We start from the raw sequence: 21,964 nt of genomic DNA, 5'->3' as shown, positions 1-21,964 counted from the left end.
ACTCATTCCCTTCAGTTTCTTCCATTTGTAATGGAAATGTCTAGCTTGTGCCTGTTCTGCCATTGGACCTTTGGAAGCAGATAACTTGTATTCTAGACATCACAGGTGAAGAGGAATTTTTGGATTTTGGACTTGGAGTTGAGACTTTTTGCTATAATATGATGGGGTGATTATGTTTTGCATGTTACAAGGATGTGATTTTGGGGGGGCCAAAGGGTGGAATGTCATGGATTGAATTGTGTCCCCCCCAAAATGTGTGTATCAACTTCTTTAGGCCATGATTCCCAGTATTGTATGGTTGTCCTCCATTTTGTGATTGTAATTTTATCTTGAGAGGATTAGGGTGGGATTGTAACACCACCCTCACTCAGGTCACCTCTCTGGTCCAAGTAAAGGGAGTTTCCCTGGGGTGTGGTCTGCACCACCTTTTCTTTCTCAAGAGATAAAAGGAAATGGAAGCAAGCAGAGAGTGGGGGACCTCATACCACCAAGAAAGCAGCACCAGGAGCAGAGTGCGTCCTTTGGACACGGGGTCCCTGCGCCTGAGAAGCTCCTTGACCAGGGGAAGATTGAGGACAAAGACCTCCATCCAGAGCTGACAGAGAGAGAAAGCCTTCCCCTGGAGCCGACACCCTGATTTTGGACTTGTAACCTACTAGAGAGTGAGAAAATAAATTTCTCTTTGTTAAAGCCATCCACTTGTGGTATTTCTGTTCTGGCAGCAATAGATGACTAAGACAGTAAGGGCCATGATCAGATTTTGTTCATCTCTCTCTCTCTCTATTGTTTTCCCCTTCATAGGTGGAAGGTTTGTTGGGGCATGGTAAGGTCCCAGGCTTGAAGATGACAGATCATCTCGAGGCTGGTTCAATGATCTGGGTGTAGACCCATGAGATTGGTGACAGAAAGCATAAAAAGGTGTTTGAGAGCCATTGTGGAGCTAGCTAGCCTATGGAGTGAACATCATGGTAAGGGAGGCTGGGCAATCTTTTTGAAACCCACATCAGAGTTTCATTTGCTTGCTTAAAACATTCTAATGGCTTCCAACTGTTCTTAGGATAAAGTCTAAACTCTTTTCAATGGCCCAAGCTCCCCCTTCCCTCTGGCCTCTTCTCTGCCAGAATAATTCAACCCCCACACCACCCCTCAACAATCCTTGCGCTGGGATAGGTCCTGCTCACCACTCAGGCCTTAGCTTCCCAAGAGGTCTTCCATGACCCCTACCCCCAGGTCAGGATCAGATACTCCTCCTATGTGCTCCCTCAGTCCCTTTGGCTACCCCTATCTCGGCTCTAAGTAAACTCTGTGGTGATTTTGTGATTACTTTTTTCTATCTAACAAGACTGTAATCTATAGAAGGGCAGGAGTCATGCTCACTGCTGTCTCCCAGCTCCTGGCACAGTGTCTGGCACGTGCTCAATCAATGTTGGAGGAAGGATGGTGAAGGACATGTCAAGGATGATGCCCATCTGTGGGATGGTGACACTACCCCTAGAGACAGAGGGTGGTTTTTACCTTGGAGGATGAGGGTGGGGAAAGAAAAGTTTAGTTTAGGCCCAGGTGAGCTGAAGGTATCTGAGGATCACCCCAGGGGACGTATTGAGTAGGGTGTCAACTCTGTGGGCTTGGAGCTCAGGGAGGCAGTTTGTACTGGAATGGTCTGTTAAGAGATGAGAGCTAAAGCTGTGGAATGAATTTGAAACTTGATGTTTTTGATTCCTAAGTAAACAGCCAACTAAGAACCAGTATATTTTGAAACACTGGTGGCCAAGGATGTGACAGGAAGAGGTAGAGGGAGGCGGTGGGAAATGGTGCCCTCCCTCTGTGGGGTTGAGGGGGATGCCTCCTCTGGAACTACCCCAGCTGTCACCCCGCTGTACAGAGAGGGGGCTCTGGCTGGGGAGACCTTTCTTGGAAAGGAAGACTGGACAGAGTCAAGGTCCCACTGGCCTCTCTGTGCTTTCCTCCCCCCTCCAGATGCCCCCAATGCTCCCTGGGGCCTTCCCCCTGGCCAGAGCCTGTGGATTCTGGTTTTCTATGAGTCTCCCATCTCTGTGGACTCACTGACACCCCCTTCCCTACCGCCTCTTCTTTGCCCTAGGCCAGCCTCTGTAACTCAATGCTCCTGCTCCTTCCTTAGCCTGGGCCTAGGAATCCTGCCAAACATTGTGCTTCGTGGTCTGGGGATGACTCAGGCCTTCCTTCTCCAGCACTGCCCCGCCCCCAGCAGTAAGCCATACCATAGACTGCACAAGTAGAGAAGCTGAGAGGCAGCTCAACTCCAGAAGGCAGGGTGCTGCGGAGGGGGCATAGGCCCCTGCTTCTGATCCCAACCAAGTGGCATTCAGTAGGGGACAAGGGGGAGAGGGACACGGCTGTGGGCATTGCAGACAGAATGTCAGGGCTGGGGATTGCTGAGAAGCCTAGCAGGCTAGCAATAGCAGTCCAACATGATAGTACCCTAGGAACCAGTGGGTCGATAAAAACCAAACCGAACCCATTGCCGTCAAGTCAATTCCGACACATACTGACCCTATAGGACAGAGCAGAACTGCCCCATAGAGTTTCCAAGGAGCACCTGGAGGATTTGAACTGCTAACCCTTTGGTTAGCAGCCGTAGCACTTAACCACTATGCCACCAGGGTTTCCAGTGGGTCAATAAGAACCTATAAAGCCTGAAGATCAAGCCCTGTTTGCAGCTGGCCAGGCCTTCTCACTTCCAGCCTCAGAGGTCCCCACTGAAAATGAAAAAGTCACTTGAGGGCTCTAGACAGCCCTGGCATCAAAACCTGGTTCCACCTCTTTCCTGCTGGGTGACCTAGAGCAAGTAAGTCACATCACCTGTGTGAGCCTGTTTGCTCATCTGTATAATGGTGACAAAAAAAATGCTCTCAAGTAACCCTAATAAATACCTATGCACCCAAAATACATAAAACAAACTCTAACAGCACTGAAAACAGAAATTGACAGTTTCACAATAATAGTAGGAGACTTCAACACATCACTCCTGGTAAAGGACAGAACATCTAGAAAGAAAGTCGACAAAGATACAGAAGATCTGAAGGCCACAATAAACCAATTTGACCTCATAGACATATATAGAACATGCCACCCAATAGCAGCAAAGTATACATTCTTTTCCAACGCACATGGAACATTCTCCAGAATAGACCACATTTTAGGGCACAAAGCAACCCTCAATAAAATCCAAAACATTGAAATAACACAAAGCATCCTCTCTGATCACAACACCATCAAAGTAGAAACCAATAACAAAAAGAGCAAGGAAAAAAATTGAATTCATGGAAACTGAATAACACCTTGCTTAAAAACAACTGGGTAATAGAAGAAATCAAAGAGGGAATAAAAAAAATTCCTAGAATCAAATAAGAATGAAAATACATCATACTCAAACCTTTGGGACACAGCAAAGGAAGTGCTTAGACGTCAATTAATAGCAATAAATGCACACATCAAAAAAGAACACACCAAAATCAAAATGTTAGCCCTACAAATTGAACAAATAGAGAACAGCAAAAGAAGCCCACAGGCACCAGAAGAAAGGAAATAATAAAGGTTAGAGGAGAAATAAATGAAATAGAGAACAGAAAAATAATAGAAAGAATCAACAAGACCAAAAGTTGGTTCTTTGAAAAAGATCAATAAAATTGACAAATCATTGGCCAAACTGGCAAAAGAAAAACATGAGAGGAAGAAAATAACCCAAATAAGAAATGAGGTGGGGGACATTACAATGGACCAAAACGAAATAAAAGCGATCATAAGAGAACAATTGTATTCCAACAAATTTGAGAACATAGAGAAAATGGACAAATTTCTCAAAAAACACTATCTACCTAAACTAACACAAACTGAGATAGAAAATCTGAATGGGCCTATAACAAGAGAAGAGATTGAAGAATTAATACAAAAAACAAAAAAATTCCCAACAACAACAACAAAAGCCCTGGCCCAGATGGCTTCAGTGGAGAATTCTACCAAACATTCAGAGAAAAGCTCACACCAGTACTACCCAAACTATTTCAGAGCATAGAAAAGGAAAGAACACTCCCAAATTCATTCTATGAAGCCAGCATAGCCATGATACCAAAGCCAGGCAAAGGCACCACAAAAAAAGGAAATTATAGACAAATATCTCTCATGAATAGAGATGCAAAAATTCTCAACAAAATTCTAGTCAATAGAATTCAGCATCTTATCAAAATAATAATACACTAGGCCAAGTGGGATTCATACTAGGTATGCAAGGATGGTTCAACATTAGAAAATCAATCAACATAACTACTACATAAGTAAAAGGAAAGAAAAGAACCACATGATCATCTCAGTCAATGCAGAAAAAGACATTTGATAATGTCCAACATTCATTCCTGATAAAAACTCTCAATAAAATTGGAACAGAAGGGAAATTCCTCAACATGATAAAGAATACATAAAACCAACAGCCAAGATCATTCTCATTGGAGAGAGGCTGAAAGCATTCCCCTGAGAATAGGAACAAGACAAGAATGTCCTTTATTACCAATCCTATTTAACATTGTGCTAGAAGTCCTAACTAGAGCAATAAGGCAAGAAAAAGGAATAAAGGGCATCGAAATTGGAAAGGGAGAAGTAAAACTATCCCTATTCACAGATGATACGATACTATACAGACAGAACACCAAAGATTCTACAAGAAAACTACTGGAATTAATGGAAAGATTCAGCAGAGTAGCAGGTTACAAGATCAACATACAAAAATCAGTTGGATTCCTATACAATAACAAAGAGAACTTTGGAAAGGAAATCGGGAAAACAAATCCATTTATAATAGCCCCTAAAAAGATAAAAGACTTGGGAATAAATCTAACCAGGGATGTAAAAGACCTATGCAAAGAAAACTACAAAACACTATTTCAAGAAATCAAAAGAGACCTACATAAATGGAAAAACATACCATGCTCATGGATAGGAAGACTCAACATTGTGGGAATGTCAATTCTACCCAAAGAGATCTACAGATACAATACAATTCCAATCCATATACCAACAGAATTCTTTAACAAGATGGAAAAACTAGTCACCAACTTTATATGGTAAAGAATAAGACCTCGGATAAGCAAAGTACTACCTGATCTCAGAATCTACTATACAGCCATGGTAGTCAAAAGAGCCTGGTGCTAGTACAATGACAGACACTTAGACCAAAGGAACAGAATTGAGAACCCAGGTATAAATCCATCCACCTATGGTCAGCTGATCTTTGACAAAGGACTAAAGTCCATTAAATGGGGAAAAGATAGTCTTTAACAAATGGTGCTGGCAAAACTGGATGTCTATCTGTAAAAAAAGGAAACAGGACCCATAACTCACACCATACACAAAAACTAACTCAAAATGGATCGAAGACCTACATATAAAACCTAAAACCATAAAGATCATGGAAGGAAAAATAGGGACAACTCTAAGGACCCTAATACATGATATAAATACAATACAAACAATAACAAACAATGCACAAATACCAGAAGATAAACTAGATAACTGGGAGCTCCTGAAAATTAAACATTTATGCTCATCAAAAGATTTCACCAAAAGAGTAAAAAGAGAACCTAAGGACTGAGAAAAAAATTTTCGCTATGACATATCTGAGAAGGGACTAATTTCTAAAGTCTATTTATAGAATACTCCAACACCTCAATAACAAAAAGACAAATAATACAATTAAAAAATGGGCAAAGGATATGAACAGACACTTCACCAGAGAAGACTCAGGTGGCTAACAGACACATGCGGAAATGCTTGAGATCATTAGCCGCTAGAGAAAGACAAATCAAAACTACAGTGAGATACCATCTTACCCTGATATTACTGGCACTAATCAAAAAAACAGAAAATAACAAATGTTGGAGAGGTTTCAAGGACATTGGAACTCCTACGCACTGCTAGTGGGAATGCAAATTGGTACAACCACTATGAAAAATGATATGGCATCTCCTTAAAAAGCTTAAAATAGAAATACCATATGATCCAGCAATCCCACTCCTAAGAATACATCCTAGAGAAATAACAGCCATCATATGAATGGACATATGCATATCCACGTTCGTTGCAGCATTATTCACAAACGCAAAAAGATGGGAACAACCTAAGTGCCCATCAACAGATGAATGCATAAACAAATTATGGTACACACACACAATGGAATACTACACAACAATAAAGAACAATGATGAATCCGGGAAACATCTCACAACGTGGGTGAATCTGGAGGGAATTATGCTGAGTGAAATCAATCAATCACAGAAGGACAAATATTGTATGAGACCACTATTATAAAAACCCAAGAAAAGGTTTACACAAACACACACACAAAAAAAACAATCTTTGATAGCTATGAGGGAGGGGAGTTTTGGGGAGGGGATATCACTAACTAGATAGTAGACAAGTGTTAACTTTGATGAACGGAAAGGCAACACAAACATAGGCAAAGGCAGCACAACTTGACCAAGGCAAAGTCATAGAAGCTTCCTAGACACATACAAATACCCTGAGGGGCCAGGTTACTGGGGCTGGGGACCATGGCTTCCGGGAACACCTAGGTCAATTGGTATAACATAGTTCATGAAGAAAATATTCTGCGTCCTACTTTGGTAAGTAGCATCTGGGGTCTTAAAAGCTTGTGAGTAGCCACTTAAGATATAGCTATTGGTCCCATCATGTTTGAAGCAAAGTATAATGAAGTAAACCAAAGACACAAAGAAAATATTAGTCCAAAGGACGAACGGACCACATGAACCACAGCCTCCACCAGCCTGCGTCCAGAAGAACTAGACCACTCCGACAGGGATCACAACAGTGGGTCCTGGACAGAGTGGGAGATAAATGTAGAACAAAATTCAAATTCACAAAAAAAGATCAGACTTACTGGTTTGACAGAGACTGGAGGAACCCCCAAGACAATGGACCCCAGATACCCTGCTAAGTCAGAACCGAAGCCACTCCTGAAGTCTACCTTTCGGCCAAAGATTAGGCAGGCCTACAAAACAAATAAAAACACACATGAGGAACATGCTTCTTAGTTCAGTCAAGTACACAAGAACAAACGGGCAACACCTGTCCAAAAGCAAAGATGAGTGGTCAGGAAGGGACAAGAAAATTAGATGAATGAACATGGGGAAGCCAGGGTGAAAATGGAAAGGGGGGAGAGTGCTGACACATTGCAGGAATTGCAACCAATGTCGCAAAACAATTTGTGTATAAAGTTTTGAATGAGAAACTAACGAGAAAAAATTTATGGTGTAAACTTTCACCTAAAGCACAATAAAAGTAAAGAAAAAAGAAAAGAAAACCCTATGGGGCACAGTTCTACTCGGACACACAGGGGGTCCCCATGAGTCCGAATTGACTCCCGAAGGAAAAAAAAAGAATAATACTCTCCTCCCTCGGTTGTTGGGAAAATTAAATGAAGAAACATGCATAAGGTACTTTGTAAACAGTCAAGCTCTGTAATAGGAGGGGTCTTATATTCTTATATTTACCTACATGGCTAAACCAAAAAAAACCACTGCCGTTGAGTCAATTCTAACTCATAGCAACTCTATAAGACAGAGTAGAATTGCTCCATAGGGTCTGCAAGGCTGTACATCTTTATGGAAGCAGACTGCCACATCTTCCTCCCGGAGAGTGGCTGGTGGGTTCAAACTGCTGACTTTTCAGTTAGCAACCAAGTACTTTAACCACTTCTCCACCAAGGCTCCTTTTTCGGCTAGCATGGAGAAAAAGAACAGGTGGCAGCCAGGCTCTCTCCCTTTCTGTCATCCGGAGGCACATTCCCCAGTTCTTTCCACTTCACATTAGGGGATTCCTTGAGGTCTTGGCCCATGGAAGGTCAGGGCTCAGCACTTGGGTTTCATATTTTGCTGGCAGACCTTCAGCAAGTCACTTGACTTTTCTAAGCCTCAGTGAGCGATGTACTCAGGGGCAAAGGAAAGGAGGATTTCTCCTGCCCTTTTCTCCTTTCAACTCTCCTTCCCTGTGACTGGTTTGGTGATCAAAAGAGAGGTTCACAGAGAGGTGAGGCCCAAAAGCCCAGCCCCCTTCCCCAGATGTGGTATGTGTGTGTATGTGTGTGTGTGTGTGTGTGTGTGTGTGTGTGTGATGGGGGGACAGAAGAAATGTGGACATGTTGAGGGCTGGGCGAGGGTCGGCCTTATGTGTTTGTGATCAAAGGCTCAGGGTGGGGTGGGGCATGGGGTGGGGGAGTGGTAAGTTCTTTGCATTGCTGAGGACTTAGCCCTTTCTCTTGATTGCTTCATTGCCTTGGTATTCACCCCCCTCTTCCCAGTGTTCACCACGGGGCCATGCCCACAGCCCCACTCAAGCCTAAGTGTGAAGGAGAAGCAGGCCACCCACTTGCCGGGCTATTGGGTGGGTTGGTGGACTGCCTGCCTAGCCAGCTGTGTCAGACTCTGCCTAGCTGATGGCACCTTACCCGGCTATTGAGTGTGCACCCAGGGATTGCCAGTTTACTGGACTCAAACTGTTGGAAGGCTGCACTGCTGACAACCTGCCCACTGCCCAACTGTCTGAGAAAGTGTCCCACTGTTCCATCTGCCTGGCTTTCCCCGGCCTCCAGTGTGTGTGAGAATTGACAAGTGCTGGTAGGTGAGTTTGAGCCTCTCAGCCACTTGGCTCAGGACAGCAAATCCTGTGTGACAGTGTGGGCATTGTGCAAGCCTGTGTTCTGCCCTGGGCAGAAGGAGGGAGAGTTCTTCCAAGGGAAGACTGGAGCAAAAATAGTGATTTTGTTCATGAGGAGAGATAGAGAGATACAAACCCTTCTGGGCCCACCCCAGTATCCCAGGAGCTCTAGCTGCCAACTCAGCCAGGAAATGTACCTTCTAAACAATGCCAAGGCCAGCCTGTCACAAGCCCTACTTCCCACCCTGTGGGAGTCCTGAAGGAGACGCCCCTAACCATTGTTCCCAGAGACAGCTCATAGGTCAGGTCTAGGCCAGGTCAGGGTCCTCAGCCCCAGCACCCTGGGAGGAGGCACATGATATCTCAGAGAGTCAGGCTCCTCCAGCCTTTGCTCTTGGTTGGGCAGGCAGCCATTTAGGACACCAAGAGGGAGGGTTGGGAGTAGACAATTCTTCTTATTTCCCTTGAGAAGGGTTTATGAGGGGTAAACTGAGGTAGGGAGCAGGTGCTTGGCCCAGGATCATGGCACCATGAACTGGAAAGGACCCCAAAGTTTATTTTGTTGACCTATAGGATTTCAGCTCCATGGGGGGTAGGAACTTGTTTTGTTCAGGGTTGCATCCTCAGCACCTAGAACAACGCCTATAGTAAATGCTCAATAAATATTTGTTGAATGTATGAACCCCCCCCCCACCCCGCCGACTTCCCATCTGATGCTCCACTCAGGTAATTGAAGGCTACCATGTTCCTAGCACTCTGGACTAGCAGACAAAACTGGATTCAAATTCTGTTGACACTTTTTAGCTAGATGGCCTTGGACCTCAGTTTCCTTATCTGTAAAATGGAGATCATTATTCCTACCTTAGAGTTGTGAGGATTTTTTTTTGAGATAGCTTTGGGAGCTTTCCTGGCACATAGTAACCCGCCAAAAAACCAAACCTGTTGTCATCAAGTCAATTCCAACTCATAGCGACCCTATAGGAAAGAGTAGAGCTGCCCCATAGGGTTTCCAAGGAATGGCTGGTGGATTCGCTGACCTTCTGGTTAGCAGCTGGACTCTTAACCACTGTGCCACCAGGGCTCCGGCACATAGTAGGTACTCCTTAAAGGTTAGTTCCCTCCCCCTTTCTTCTCACTGAGTCTTCTCTTCTCCGGGTAAAACAGCCCCCAACAGCCACAGACGTTGCTTATTGTCTCATTCGATCCTGACAACAAGCCCTGTCAGGTGTGGTGCTGTCATTATCTCCAGTTTACAGATATGGAAACTGAGACCTGATAAGAATGATTCTGGTCACACAGTAAGCCGCAGAGTCAGGATCTGAACACCATTTTGCCTGGCTTCTTGACTTTTTCTTATGGAACATTTGACTCTTACCGCTGATAATAGATTATCACTGACATTCTAGCTGTGTAACTTTGAGCACCTGGAGACATCTCTAAGCACCTTGGCTTCTTCAGCCATCCAATGGGACTAATTATGTTGATTCCCTTGGCCTTTATAACATTCCAGGGTGGTTAGGTATATTAGCAATTCTTTACCTTTCTCCTGCTTCTCTCCTTGTGATTGACAGCTGGCATGCCTCTGACTGCCATCCTCCTCAGGCATTCCTGGCAAAGCAACTAAAACTCCAGTCCTTTCACTCTCTTTCCAGGAAACATATTTCAGTGAGTGAGAAGGGCATTATTAGAGGGATAACGTTAGGTCAGCTCTAGTCTATTAAAACAGCAGTAAATCATTTTTTAAACTGTTATTATCAACAAATGACTTTCTAACCACTGTGCAACTGATTGTGAGAGTCCAGTGGGCTGCAGCTCCTTAGGGAGAACTGCTGGTATTTCTGTTAGCTCTTTTGCAAACATGTAAAGTTTCATGGAAATGTAAGCAATGATTATCATTGTTATAGTAATTATCATTGTTCTCATTCTGAGAGGTCATATAGTGTAAAAGTTAAGACCATGGGTTTAGGAGCCAAACTGCTTGGGCTCAAATATTGGCTGTGCTACTTCCCAGGTGTACAACATTGGACAAGTTACTTAACTTCTATGCCTCAGTTTCCCCACCTATCAAATGGAAATAAAAATAATAGTAGTATCTATTTCTCAGGATTGTTTGAGCATCAAATGAGATAATGCAAGTAAAATACTTAGCACAGTGTCTAGTTCAAGGGTCAGCAAACTACAACCCACAGGCCAAGTCTGGCTCACTGCCTGTTTTTGTAAATAAAGTTTTATTAGAACACAGCCATGTTCATCTGTTTACCTACTTGTCTATGGCTGCTTTTGTGTCCCAACAGCAGAGCTAGGTAGTTGTGACAGAGACTGTAGAGCCTACAAAGTCTGAAATATTTACTATCTGGTCCCTTAAAAAAGTATACCAATGCCTATGCTAGTTCACACAGTAATTGCTTGGTAAATGTTAGCTGTTATTATTGTTATTCCATTTCATTTTATTCTTCCAAAAGCTTTTTCATTGTAAACAATGGGGATACAAGCCCAGACAGGAGAAGTGACTTGTCCGAAGCCACACAGCTAAGATGGTACAGGGTTGGGATGGAAGTTTCCAGTACATGATACTGAACAGGGGCCCCCTGTGCTTAGAGCCCTTGGACTCAAAGTTCCTCCTTTAGGACATGGAAAGAGCTAGGTCAGCTCCCAGTCCAAGGGATGCCAGTTGCCTGGTCCACGGACATCTCCTTCATCCCTGTGTCAGAGGCTGTTCGGATTATCGGGCACAGAGCAGCTTCTTCACACCATGCAGGGACGGGTGCACACCATGTAGGGAGGATGGCCTCCTCTCTTTGGGTCTATCTCAATGGTAGACTGGGCTTGGGTGGAAGACTTGCTGGGTGATGAGTGTTTCTGTCCCCACTCAGGACTCGATAATCTGATTGTTAGCCTTGCCCTTGCTCTTGTAATGGGCTGGTTTGAGGCAATTTACATTTCTTTTGATGTGCTCTCCCATCTGATAGCAACTATGACATGGTTATGTTGTTCACCCTTATCCTTGATCCTCTCATCTTTAATTTCCTGTCCATGCCCCTTATTACAGAGTTAAGTCAAGCAAAGTCAGGCCAAAACTGACAGGGCAGCATAGGAAATCTCATGGGTGTTCACCCTGGGTCCCTGGACCCTAGAGGGGTAGCTTGGGCTCCAGAGCCTGTGGAGGCTGACAGGATATACTACTTCCCAGTTTGTACCTCTTCTTTTAACAAATATAAACTATTGGTATGGGGCAAGGAGGGAAGATCTTTGAGGTCCTTCCAGCTTGGGCACTTAAGCGTTCGTGAAACGCAGTTTCCCTATTTGTGCAGTGGGCTCAGCAACCTCCAGCCTCTCCATCTCCCCTAGGTACTATTTCAAATTCTATTCCTGTTCCCAGGACTCATGACCTCAGGAGTGGTAGGCTCAGTACTAATTCGAGCTAGAGTGTCTGTGTGTGTGTGAGTGTGTGTGTGTGTGTGTGTGTATAGTCACACACATGTTCCTGTGACCGTGGACTGCCTTTGACATACGGTTTGGCATATGGTAAACACTCAAAATGTGGTTATTTCCTTCGTCTCTTGGGTAACCATGGTGCCAAACACTGGGCAGAGTTAGTTGCTCTGGCACACAAGTAGATATTCAATATTTTTTAAATGGCTGGATTGAGTAAGTGTGTTCTTCCTGGGAGTGTGTTCTGTATCCTGTGTGTGTATCTGTGTGTGCAGTATATAAAATGTGTGCACTTTTGGTATGGAGTGTGTGCTCTGCATGTGCACAACATGTGCATGGTGTGTGAACAAAGGTGTGCATGGTGTGCAGGGGTATAGGTCTACATGGGAGTGGATGCAAGGCAGGAGAGCACAGTAGTTTAGAGTTTAAGACATAAGCTCTGAGATCAGACTGACCTGGGTTTGAATCCCAGCTCTGTAATTTCTCATTGTATTACCTTGGCCCCTGAATTTATCTAAGTCCCTGTTTCCTCACCTGCAAAAGCAGGGGCGGGGGGGATAAAAACACCAAACTCACAGGGATGTTGGGAGCGTTAAATAAGATAATGTAGGCAAAATTCCTAGCACGTGGAGAGCACACAATAGATAAAAATTGTTCATGATTATGATCAACAATGTATGTGGAGAGCTTGGCTGTCAGTGGCATATCTGCTGTGTGGGGAGTCTAAGAGTGTGCACATGCATGCCTATGTGGGGTGGAGTGTGTGAAGGAAGACCTGATGGGAGACGCTGGAAATTTGGGGCAGAGTCTGGGGATCCCCGCCTGGAAGGGAAGCCCAGAAAGCAGTGGGGGGCAAAGGCTACGTGCATGCGCAGAGGGAGCTGAGAGACGCCCAGACTTGAGTGGAATGATCTGATTACTTAATGAGCTTCTTCCCCTTCTCAGCAGCAGGATTAATGGGATGAAAGTGGGCAAAGGATAATTTAGCTGCAGATTCAGGAAACAGCCCCCGACAGGGCAGTCTATTAGTTTAAGAAATAGATTCTCCCAGGACCCTCTATGACTCTCGCTTAAGGCATCTCAAACCTGTGCCTGCCAAAGAGAAGAAAGGAGAGGGCTGAGGAGGTAGGGAAGAGAGAGAGAGGGAGCTAGGGAAAGACACTGGAGGCAGGCGGGACAAGAGCCAGGAAGGGTGAATTTACAGGGGATCCTGGGGGAAAATGTTGGAAGAGGAAGGTTGTCTGAGAGGGAGGAAAAGAAGAACAGGGGATCTGGAGGAGAAAGCTAGGGAGAGGAAAGCAGTAGCACAGGAAAAGCTGCTTCCTTCTTTTCCCTGGGACATGTGGAATCTCTTCTAAACCAGGCTTTGCATCCTCTCGGTGAGTCTTGGGACAGTTTTAGAGCTGTTCTATGCTCCAATGACTGAACTTGCAGCTGGGAATATGGAAGATGACCAAAACTCCAAGGTGATTCAGGGATACCTGGATATGTGGAGGGAATGATCTTTAACTAGGGATGGAGTCTAGGAGCAAGACCCCCTACAGTTGCCTAATTCTCCTTCATGGGCTTTTCAGCTTACTTACATGTCCTTTCCTTTGGCTTTTGGCCAGGGCACCACCTAGACTGGCCATGGCCCATAGTCACTTCTGAGGCTCATCTGAGGCTTATCTGCCAACCCTAGTCTAGTGGTATAGTGATTAAGTGCTACAGTAGCTAATCAAAAAGTCCACAGTTCAAATCTACCAGGTGCTCCTTGGAAACTCTATGAGGCAGTTCTACTCTGCCCTATAGAGTCACTATGAGTCAGGATCGGCTCAACAGCGATGGGTTTAGTTTTTTTTTTTTAATACTGTGAGTCAGTGGCCAGCTACCCCTATCATTGCTACTGTAGGCCTGGAGTTCTGTCCTGCACTCTGCCACCTCCAGAATAGACCTGCACCCCTGACCAGGGTGGCTTCTTTGTCCACAGCTGAGATGGACATCGGGGAACCTCCATATTCCTACACTTTTGGTCTCTGTGTTCTTTCTTTTTACTTTTTGCCTGAGGCCCTATCAATTGTTGTGGGCCCTTGAGGGCAGGGACTGTAACAATATATCTTATTAATGATAAAAATGGCGGTAGTGATCATTTACTGCCAATGAAGATGGTAACAGTGTCAGGGGTGGTGATAGAGATATTGATAATAATGGCAGTGATGCTGACAGTGTCAATGAAGATAATGGTGAAGATGATAATAGATGTGGTGGTGATGATAGAGGTAGCAATGGAGGTGATGATGGCAATAGTACATTTGGTGATGGTAATGGTGTTAATGGACTTGGTAATGGTGATAGAGGTAGTGATGATGATAAAAGTGATGACCGTGGAGGGGATAATGGTTATGTTATAGGTGGAAATGGTGGTGAGGAAGGGGATGAAGGTGATGCTGATAGTTGAGGTGGTAATAGTAGTGATTATGATAGAAGTGGAGATAGTAATGCAGAAGTAGTGATGGTGCTAATAAAGGTGGTGATGAAGGTAGATGCTGTACTTGTGATATTAGAGGTGGTGATGGTGGTGGTTGATAAAGATGGTAGTGATGTTGATGGTGAGGGTGACAATGGAGGCAGTGATGGTGATAGTGGCAGTGGAAGTGATGGTGAAGATGATGATGTTGATGGTTGTTGTCTTAGGCTGAGTTCTCTAGAGAAGCAAAACTCTATATAAATATACATAGAGAGAGATTTATATCAAGTAACCAGCTCACATGATTATAGAGGCTGGAATGTCCCAAGTCTGTGGATCAGGATAGAGGCTTCTCCTGATTCATGTAGCCACACGGCTGGCGAACCCAAGATTGGCAGGTTGGAGAGCAGGGGTCTTGCTCACAGGCTGTGGAGATTGATGAATCCCAAGATTGGCAGGCAAGCTGCTATCTCAAGTCCCAAGAACTGGAGGTCAGAAAATAGGAGGCAGTTGTAGGATCCAGAGAGGGCCAAAAGGCAGAATGTCCACTTATATTCTGATGTAGGCCACAAGCCCACGGAAACTCCCTTTCAACTGATTGGATACTCACAGCAGATCCCATCATGGGAGTGATCACATATAAACACTGAGAATCATGGCCCAGCCAAGTTGACGTATAATCTTAACCATCACAGTTGTGATAGCAATAAGAACGGCAATGGAGATGGGGTGATATTGGCAGTGGTAATGGTAAACCACTCCAAAAGAACCCACTGTAATGGTAATAATGAAAATTGGGACAATTAAAAATGGTGATGGCAATTATGACAGCCAATAATCTAATAGGTCTACTCTCTTGTACTTCTGACTTTTCTTCCAATGCTCTCCATCTTAGTTTTACCTTACTTTTCATCCTTCACTATTTCTTAGGGAATTATAAAATTTGGCCAACCAACAAAAACACTGTGGAGCTCTTGGTTTCCTGAAGAATAGCTGGGTCGTTGGCCTCATTTGTTGCTGGGAGAGGCATAATTGAGCTAGTCATTTCCTCCCATTCCCACTACAGTTAAAACAAAAGAATTGGCATTAGAGGCCAAAACAAGGTATTATGAAAAGTCTCCTGATGGTGAAGAACGTAATGCTAGAAAGTTGCCTGAAGAAGGTTATGGGTTGTCCTACCTTTTAAATGGCTCGAAACAAGAGAGAGAACTTCATTGGCCTGTATGAATCTACCTAAAGACAGGGGGGTGGACAATATGATCTCTGTAGATCAGGACCAAGTTCATGAGGCCTATTCTTTGGCTTACAAGGCAGAGAAAGGAAGTGGATTTGTCTACTGAAATCTTGGGTTTCCATCTATGAGGCTTATGTAAGCAGAAGAGAAGAGGAAGGTAGAGAAGGGATGAGGCAATGCAATCTGGTGGTTTAGAGAAATATTGGAGTTCTTGTCCAGATTCTTTGTGGTTCTCAGTGGGAGGTGACCCAGGAAGTGGGCCTCTGTGGTTCTGCCTGCAGCCCTGCATCTGCCAAGAGGCTGCCCTTCAGTGATACTTCTCTGATCTCCCAGCCAGCCTGTGTCAAGAAGGAGGGGGGAGAAGATGGAAAGAGGGAGGGGACACTACTCACAATTCCTGGGAGGAATCTGGATTCTCCCACAAACTCTTGGAGCTCTTCCCTCCTCCGCAATTCCTCTTTTCCCTCCCTTCTCTGTTTCCTGATTTCTAAAGTCCCCTTACTGAAGCTCTATCAGGGACAAGTTTCCTTTAGTAACTGGACGGGTACCAAGGCAGATAATCACATTCCAAGGGAAGAGGGCATAGCGTTTTGCCCAAATAACATGGGCTTTAGAGTCATAATTAGGGCCAAGTCCTAACTCCATTACTTAGTCACTGTGTGACTTTAGGCCTAGTGATGCTACTCTCTGAACCTCAGTTTCCTCCTCTGTGAAATGGGAACATACCTCACAGAATTTTATAAGGATTAAATAAGATAATGTATATAAAGTACCTAATATATTATGGGCACCTAGTAGATGTTCGGTGCCCACAATATATTAGGTACTTTATATATGGGAAACCCTGGTGGTGTAGTGGTTAAATGCTACGGCTGTTAACCATAAGGGTTGGCAGTTCGAATCTGCCAGGCGCTCCTTGGAAACTCTATGGGGCAGTTCTACTCTGTCCTACAGGGTCGCTATGAGTCGGGATCGACTCGATGGCACTGGGGTGTTTTTTTAGTAGATGTTCAAGCAGTGTTTGTTTTCTCCCCCTCCCCCAGTCCCTTTCAGAAAGGGAGAGTAGCCATGGCCTAATAAGCCCTTCACCAGGTTCTTTGGGCACAGATCCTTCACATCTTACTGAACCGTCTGAACCTCCTCTCCACATTTCCCATGAGACAGATAAAGTCTACATTTTAAGATTAAAGGATCCAGGCATCTCTTCTAAACTTGGTGCTGGATTTGGAGTCAGAGGGCTTGCTGGTGGCGTGAATTTGGTAATTGTTTAACTTCTCTAGGCCTCAATTTCCTCATCTAGAAATGGGGATAATAATCCCTGCTCTTCCGACCTCACATGGTTGTTATGAGACTTAAATGAGATCATGCTTTGGGAAGTACAAAGTGCTGGATACATTTGGGGATTATTAGCTCTTTCTGGGGAGGGAGGAAGGAAGGGGGCTAGTCTCTGGAGGTTGGGTTAAGACCCGACTCAGGGTTTTTTTTTTCCCTTGAGGATACCAGGACCAAAGTATTCCAGGGCTCAGGGTTGGCAGGAGACATAAAATTGGAGCTCAGCCATGTTCGGCTTGGATGGATGGGTGGGTGGGGTGGGACAGGAGAATTCATTTATGTCCCTTTTGGCATAAGTCACATGTAAATATGTCAATTATGGGGTTTGAGCCAACTGCTTGGGGACTTCTTGAGCCAGATGGTAACTCAAAAAGTCCAAAGGCCTCCCTCCCTTTCTTCCTCCTACTATCTGGTTCTTCTGAGGTCAGAACCTGAGTTGACTGATGTCTGAGGTTTGGTTAATTCTTCCCCACCTGCTACAGGAAGCTGTGGGCCATGCCTTTCTGAGAGACCTGAAGAGTAAGCTGTTTGCTGAGTTTGGTATTCTGATGGAATACAGATTCTTATAGTTCTCTCTGCCGGTAGGACTGTGGGTCCAGTGTCTGAGGCCTGATGGCCCTCAATAATAGTCCTCTTCTCTCTTACACATGGCCTTCTGTCCCGGCATGGACTGGTAACATGAAACTTGCCTCCAAAAATGAAGGGCACTGAGAGACCAAAGAAAGAGGCAGACAAATCCAGGGTGGCAGCAAAGGAGTTTATTAGGGGAACTTACATATGAGGCAGGTCCTGGGTGACAGCAGGACCAAGCAGATCTCCATGTGCCCCACAGTGGGAAACAGGAGCTTTATAGTAGTGATGAACAATAGTGGCTACATGCCAGGAATGCCTCTAGACTTCCATAAGGCCACCTCAGCAAGGATTATATAAGAATGACTTAGCAAATGGTAGTAAACTAGCAGAAAGCATGAGGGCAGCCCTGTTCACCCTTGCAAAGCCTGTTTCCCCTTCAACCCACCCCTCCAGGCTGGCACTTATAATCTGGCACATTCCCCCTCTTTCACAAGGTCTCTGAGGGCCCTGAGACGAGGTGCTATACCTTTGCAGGTAGGGACAGACAGTGTTGCTGTAGTTGGAAGCACAGACAATGCCAACAATATAGACAAACAGCAGAAAAACCCTATACCCAGGAAAAGACCAAGACCCCCCCCCCCAAAAAAAAAACGCTCTCCAGCCATGAAGGAAAGAGGAAAACCAGGTGGCCACAGCAGACCAGCCATCAGGTGTGTCCAAGGTTTCTATCTTTATTCATATGTCCTAACAAATCAGTTATGTTCTAGCGGTAGTCTCGTATATAGGTACAATATTCAGTTTTTACTATGGCACATGTCCTACCTTGAGTGGCTGTTAGAATGTCTAGAGCCATTCGGTTCTACCTTCCTCTTTTGGGTGATTTCAGCAGTTAACGGCCACAAGCTTTCTTTGCTATCATTCAGGGCTTGTTTAGTAAAATTAGTTAGAGCTTCAATTTGTCCTGTTACTTCTAAGGAGCCAATGAGGGGAACAAAAACAGTTAAAAAGAAATCATACCAGTGGAAAAGACTACACTTGGTCCACCTGGCTTTTACTATGGGGTAAGTCAGAGGTTTTGGCATAGTTTTTCTAATGGTTCCTGCAGCATAGAGTAATCCCAAAGTGCAAAGCCCTATCCAATCGTATGGTAACCACGGCCACAAGTAGTGATCACACAGCCATTGGGCGCCATTAGGAGTGAGGTGCACTCCTGCTGCAGTCCTGCTGGGGTTTTTATACCGCAACCATTCAGTGCTATTAGGCGTTATCACCCGTCGGCAGTGGGATGCAGGAGTCCAGCCCACTACGTGGTAGGAGGAATTGGAGGGAGATAGGGGAACCCAGGAGGTTTTACTTGGTCCAGAACAGACAGAATCAGGTTTCCCTAACGTACCCCGTTTGGGTACCAGCCAACCTAAACCATCCCAGAAGTGGTAAACAACCTCTTGTGGCAGCAACTGAGAGGTGTTGTGGTCTTTTACCAAGATGTGGGTGTCCGCAACAGTCTGAGTCCAGGGAAGGGTGTTGTTGTGCCCTTCCTCTCCTGTTATACCCCAGTTAGTTAAGGGGCCTTTAATACTCCTCCATGTCTCCCGCAGCTGCCCAAACAGTTTCAGTCAGGGGCTCCACACTCCGAGGCATGCCTTTGGTGCTTGAAAAGGGGAGTTGTCCACAGACCCAGCAGCTGTTTTTGTTGTGGACTACGGCAAAGTAGGAGCCCACTCTAGGAAGTCATTGGCAGCCCCAAAGGGAAGAAAGCAGAGTAGGCCATGCCTACAGTAGGAAAGACAAGTGTTTACTAGGTACCAAGAGGGGTAAATTTTCCCCTTCTGTTAGGATCACATTAGTGGTTTCCCCTTGGGTGGTGAGAACACCAGCTGATTTAGGCATTTTTCCTGGCTGAGTGTGCCATACATGCTGCCCTAGGAGATCATTTGAGGGGCTGTGAGTAAAGTCAGCCATTTTGCTCTTTGCCAGAAAAGACACACTTCGTCCCTCCTGATATAGCCATCGTTCCTTTCCATGTAAACCATGACTGTCAAGGCCCTCTGTGCAGTAGGAGGGTGGGCTCCCCTGTTAGACCAATCAGTTCCTCTGCCTCCAGAGGGAAGAAGTATTCAATCCACCCTGGTGGGGTAATCCACGACAAGTGCCCATTAGATGGTTCCACTTCCCGGCACCAGGTCTGGAAATGTCCGGAGGACCATGCTGTTTTGTTCTGGTAACAATCTTGGTGGATACAATTCCAGAGCCTGTGATGTCACTTGTATCATTGTTGGAGGGTCACTCGAGGTTCCTAGTCTGGCATATGGGGCTAAAGCCCCAGTGGAAGTCAAAGTTATCAACCTTAAAGCCTCAGGCAGCACTTTGGTCCACCCATCAGAGAAGCCTTGCCTGAAAGGGTGGTATTTGTTATTTTAGGATACCATTCTTCCTTTCCACCAGGCCTGTGGCCTGGGGGTTGTATAGCAGGTGGAAATGCCATTGTACCTCATTCTCAGCTGCCCATTCGCTCACATTATGACCGGTAAAGTGTGTATCCTGGTCATTATCAATCCTTTGGGGGTATTCCATAAATAACTCTCAATTTTTGTAATCCTTTTATTGTAGCAGCCTGGTTCTCTCCTTTACATGGAAACGCCTGTGTCAAGCTGGTAACGGTGTCCACAGAAATGAGAGTGTATTTCACTCCTTCACTTGCCTGTCAGTTTGTCGTACTGTGGTGGCTGCGTGTTGCCTTGAAGCTGGAAGCTATGCCACCGGCATTTCAAATACCAGCAGGGTTACCCTTGGTGAACAGGTTAGAGCAGAGCTTCCAGACCAAGGCAGACTATGAAAAAGGACCTGGTGGTCTATTTCTGAAAAAAAAAAATTGACCAGTGAAAACCTTAGGAATAGCAGTGGAACATCATCTGATATCATGCTGAAAGATGAGCCCCTCAGATTGGAAGGCACTCAAAAGACGACTGGGGAAGTGCTGTCTCCTCAAAGTAGAGTCAATCTTACTGACGTGGATGGAGTCAAGCTTTTGGGATCTTCATTAGCTGATGTGCCATGACTCAAAATGAGAGGAAAGAGCTGCAAACACCTATTAATAATCAGAATGTGCAATATACAAAGTATGAATGTAGAAAAATTGAAAGTTGTCAGAAATGGAATGGAATGCACAAACATCAATATCCTAGGCGTTAGTGAGCTGAAATGGACTGGTATTGGCCATTTTGAATCAGACAGCCATATGGTCTACTATGTCAGGAATTACAAACTGAAGAGGAATGGTGTTGCATTCGTCAAAAAGAACATTTCAATGTCTATCCTGAAGTACAACGCTATCAGTGATAGAATAATATCCATACACCTACAAGAAAGACAAGTCAATACAGCTCTTATTCAAATTTATGCACCAACCAGTAAGGCCAAAGGTGAAAAAATTGAAGATTTTTACCAACTTCCTCAGTCTGAAATTGATCAAACACGCAATCAAGATGAATTGATAATTACTGGTGATTGGAATGCAAAGTTGGAGACAAAGAAGAAGGATTGGTAGTTGGAAAATGTGGCCTTGGTGATAGAAATGATGTCAGAGATTGTATGATAGAATTTTGCAAGACAAATGACTTACTCATGGCAAATACCATTTTTCAACTACATAAATGGGGACTATACACAGGGACCTCACCAGATGATACACAGGGACCTCACCAGATGGAATACATAGGAATCAAATCGACTACATCTGTGGAAAGAGACAATGGAGAAACTCAATAATTAACAGTCAGAACAAGGCCAGGGGCCGCCTGTGGGACAGACCATCAGTTGCTCATTTGCAAGTTGAAGTTGAAGCTGAAGAAAATTAAAACAAGTCCACGAGAGCCAAAGTAAGACCTTGAGTATACCCGACCTGAATTTAGAGACCATCTCAAGAATAGATTTGATGGGCTAAACACCAAAGACCAGACGAGTTGTGGAATAACATCGAGGACATCATACTTGAAAAAAGCAAGAGGTCATTAAAAAGATAGGCATAAAGACCTAAATGGATGTCAGAAGAGACTCTGAAACTTGCTCTTGAACGTAGAGCAGCGAAAGCAAACGGGAGAAATGGTGAAGAAAAACAGCTGAAGAGAAAATTTCAATGGGCAGCTAGAGAAGACAAAGGAAAGTATTATAATGAATGTGAAAAGACCTGGAGTTAGAAAACCAAAAGCGAAGAACACACATGGCATTTCTCAAGATGAAAGAAC

General features: G+C 44.6%; 1 long non-coding RNA gene across 12 annotated transcripts in view; it reads right to left on the bottom strand.

The window, feature by feature from the left end:
- LOC126068969 (uncharacterized) overlaps positions 1-21,964 on the bottom strand; it is a 144,253-nt gene that overhangs the window by 24,764 nt on the left and 97,525 nt on the right. For 8 of the 12 annotated variants that reach the window (XR_007515788.1, XR_007515787.1, XR_007515786.1 and 5 more), the window contains one exon: positions 14,883-15,066. The exons of the other annotated variants lie outside the window; for them this stretch is intronic. This is a non-coding gene — a long non-coding RNA (uncharacterized LOC126068969). The remainder of the gene's footprint in view (positions 1-14,882; positions 15,067-21,964) is intronic. 12 annotated transcript variants of the gene reach the window in all.

Source organism: Elephas maximus, chromosome X (genome assembly GCF_024166365.1).
Source record: "Elephas maximus indicus isolate mEleMax1 chromosome X, mEleMax1 primary haplotype, whole genome shotgun sequence".
NCBI classification, from domain to species: Eukaryota; Metazoa; Chordata; class Mammalia; order Proboscidea; family Elephantidae; genus Elephas; species Elephas maximus.
The sequence above is the reverse complement of the archived record's forward strand: the minus strand, read 5'-3'. Positions and strand labels throughout refer to the sequence as shown.